This window comes from Chrysochloris asiatica, unplaced genomic scaffold (genome assembly GCF_000296735.1).
Source record: "Chrysochloris asiatica unplaced genomic scaffold, ChrAsi1.0 scaffold00347, whole genome shotgun sequence".
In the NCBI taxonomy this organism is placed as follows: Eukaryota; Metazoa; Chordata; class Mammalia; order Afrosoricida; family Chrysochloridae; genus Chrysochloris; species Chrysochloris asiatica.
This window is the reverse complement of record NW_006408865.1, coordinates 9248-12978: the sequence shown is the minus strand read 5'-3', so window position 1 is coordinate 12978 and position 3731 is coordinate 9248.

The window sequence follows — 3731 nt, the reverse complement described above, 5'->3', positions numbered from 1 at the left end:
GAGCTGAGTGCAGAACCCTATCCAGAGAAGCAGTGATGCCAGAAATGGAGGCAGAGACAATGGGATGGAGACATGGAGCGAGTAAGGACTCTAGATTCAAGGAGGGAAAGATGCTGGTGGCCAGGGGGCAGGCTTGCAGGATACGTCCTTTGTTTGTTTGAATGGTTATATATTCCTGAGTGCTTTGGTGTACATCCAAAAATAACAGAAGGAATGGAAGTAAATACTGTTGAATGATGATTCATAGAAGGGATTGTAGTCATTGGAATGAAACAAAATAGGATAGGATGAATGTAAAACTGATATTCTCCCATGTAAATTATCACACAATTCACAATAAAAAAACTTAAAAAAAAAAAAAAAAGAGCTTATCCTACAGTACCACACACCAGGAAGTCTCATTAATAATTTATAATATGTAGATGATACAACCTTGCTTGCTGGTAGTGAAGAGGAGTTAAAACACATACTGGTGAAGCACAACTACTATAACCTACAGTATGGATTGCACCTCAATGTAAAGAAAACACAAATCCTCACAAATGGATTAATAAATAACATCATGATAAATGGAGGAAAGATTGAAGATGTCAAAGACTTCAATTTTCTTGGATCCGTAATTAGCACTCATGGAAGTAGCAGTCAAGAAATCAAACGTTGTATTAGGCAAATATGCTCAGAAGCTCTCTTAAAAGTGTTCACAAAGATATCAGTTTGAGGACTAAGATCAGCCTGATCCAAGGTGATATTTTCAATCACCTCATATGTGAAAGTGGGACAATGAATAAGGAAGACAGTAGAATAATTGATGCATTTGAATTATAGTACTAAAGAAGAATATTAAAAGTATCATGGTCTGTCATAAATAAAAGCAAGTCTGTTGGAAGGAGGATAGCTTCTTTTGAAGTCAGGATGACAAGACTTCGTCTCTCATGACTTCGGATATGCGATCAGATGGGAACAGTTCCTAGAGAAGGACATCATGTGTAGTAAAGTGGAGGGTCACCTCAAAAGTCAAAGACCCCAATGAAATGGATAGAATAGTTGCAGCAGCAATAAGCTCAAATGTAACATTTATAAGGATGACACAGGACTGGACAGTTTTGTTGTTTATAGGGTCGTGCTGTATGGAACCAACTTAATGGCATCTAACCACAACTTTTCTTAACCTCATTTGTAAAATGGGAGAAATAGCATTTATCCCAGAGGATTTGTTGTTGTTAGGTGTCATTGAATCAGTTCAGACTCATAACGGCCCTATACACGACAGAATGAACCATCGTCAGTTCCTGTGTCATTCTCACAATTGTTATGCTTGTGCCTGTCCATCATGGGTGAATCTGCTCGTATTTAAATACTAGTGGCATGGCTTCCAGCATCACAGCTACACAAAAGTCAATACAGTATGACAAACTGACAGATGAGGGGTAGTCCTAGAGGATTGTTGTGAAGATTAATAGAGATGAATTACGTAACATTATTGATGTTCAACAAGTAGTCGCTGTTTTTAATAATAATATGAGTTGTTATTTGTTGTTGTTTTGTTCGCTTGAGTTGGTTCTGGCTCATCACAACCCTGTATACAGTTTCCCAGGAGCAGTTGGTGGATTTGGCCCTTGACTTGCAGTTCAACCCAACCTTGTGGTCCAATGCTTATCTTACTGCACTACATCAGTATAGTTTATATAGAAAATAGTTGGGAGATAAAATTATAATGGAAGTAGAAATTATGGAATATAAATTTTGATTGTCAGCCAAAAAATATTGGAATTTGTGGGAGCTATTGTTGTTGTTGGAGTCCTGGTGTGGCGCTGTGGGCTAATGTGTCAGACTGCAAAGTTGTTTGAACTGCAAGGTCAGTAGTTCAAACTCACCAGCTGCTCCTTGGAAACCCTGTACAGGGTCACTATGGGTCAGAATCAACCAGACAGCAGTTAACAACAACAATTGTTGTCAAAAGCCATGGAGTAGATTCAACTCATAGCGTGACTCTGTATAGGGTTTCTGAGGAGCAGATGATGAGCTTGAACCACCAACCTTGTGCCTCAAGACAGCCTTGCAGTTCAGTACATTAACCCATAGTGCCACACCAGGACTACAATATGTTTTTTTAAAGGAGTCTAGGTGGCACAATGGGTTAAACATTTGTGTTGTTAACCAAAAGGTTGATGGTTTGAACCCACCAGCCACATTACAGAAGAAAGGTTAGGCAGAATGCTTCTATAAATATATTTGGTCTCAGAAATTCTATGCAGCAAGCAACTCTATCCATAATGTCCCCAATATTTTTTTTTAAAATTTAATTAAGTAAATACATTTTTGTTTATAAATTTAATTTGAAAATTATGTGTGAATGAGTGGTTTTAGTCTTCAAAACTAACATTGAAGACCATTATATAGTTTATCAATGTAATTTAAAATACTTAGTAAAATATATTTCAAATATTAACCAAATATAGGAAAATAATGTATTAGTCACCACGGACTGCTCCTCTCTACCTCTTAGTATAAATATTTAATCACCTTGTGTGGTGGGGACAAGGTGATGAAAGATGAATTGAAAGGTATAATCCAAGAGCAAGGAACCTAGTAAGGGGCATTGCAATTCTAACATCACTGATGGCTAATGTGGCTATGATCCAGGAGAGAGGGAAGGACTGGATGGAAAGGCATGAGTGTGACAGAACTTGTGAAGGAATTGTTGACTAGTTTTTGTCTTCTGGGATATGTGTGCTGAATTTCTCTTCCCAGCCTCCACCACCATACCAATAATCGGTTTTCTTTTTGCTTGGGAAAAAGATAAAATTAACAAACTGTGAATACTAAGCAAGTTACACTAAGATGTGTGAGCCATTTTTGTCAGAAATATAAATTCTACATATTGCAGCAAAAGAAACATAGAATATATGCCAAAGTCTTGTGAGAAATTTCTGTCTAAAAATTGTGCTAGCTTGCTAAATATAGAGTTGCTACTGAAGACCAGAGCCAACCTGTCTGATAAACCTGTCTTAAAGGAGATAATGAGGTTATTCTGTGTCTCCACTCTGCCCATGACTTCTACCCCAATGGCAATAGTAAAGGAATTAGGGAACCATCCCTCCCTTGAAGCACATTCTTTCAGTGTTTTGTGCAGCCTCTCTACAAAAAAGGTGGTAGGAAGTGGCCATATATCCTTAGACACCTGAGAAGAGAAGAAATCTCACAAGCAGATGACTGAAACAAGGCTAAGCACTATCTAAATATTATTTAATGTTCTTCTGAATAAAAATGTTGAAATAAGGCAGTGGAGGAGCTTTCTGAATATTCACATAGTGTCTTGAGACTTTTGTCCCATTGCTTCTTTTTAAGTAATAGAATTCAGGTCCCAAGTTAGGAATCAACCCTAATTTTGAAAAGCAACTAAAATGCTAGTAATTGACTAAATGTAAAGGGTAAGCTAAAAGGAAGGCTACAAAATAACTCACAGAATAAAACTTGGGAAACTATAATGCTGTTGTTAGGTGTTGTCTTCTCAGTTCCAACTCAAAGCAAGTTTATTCACAGCAGAATTAAACACTACCTCTTCTTGTGACTCGCATTATTATCACACTTGAGCCTATTTTTATTGCCAGTGTGTTAATCTGTATTTTTGAGGGGTTTCCTTTGTTTTGGTGAACCTCCACTTTAAAAAAAACATGATATCCTTCTGCAAGGATTGGTCCCTCCTGAAAACATGCCCAAAATACAATATA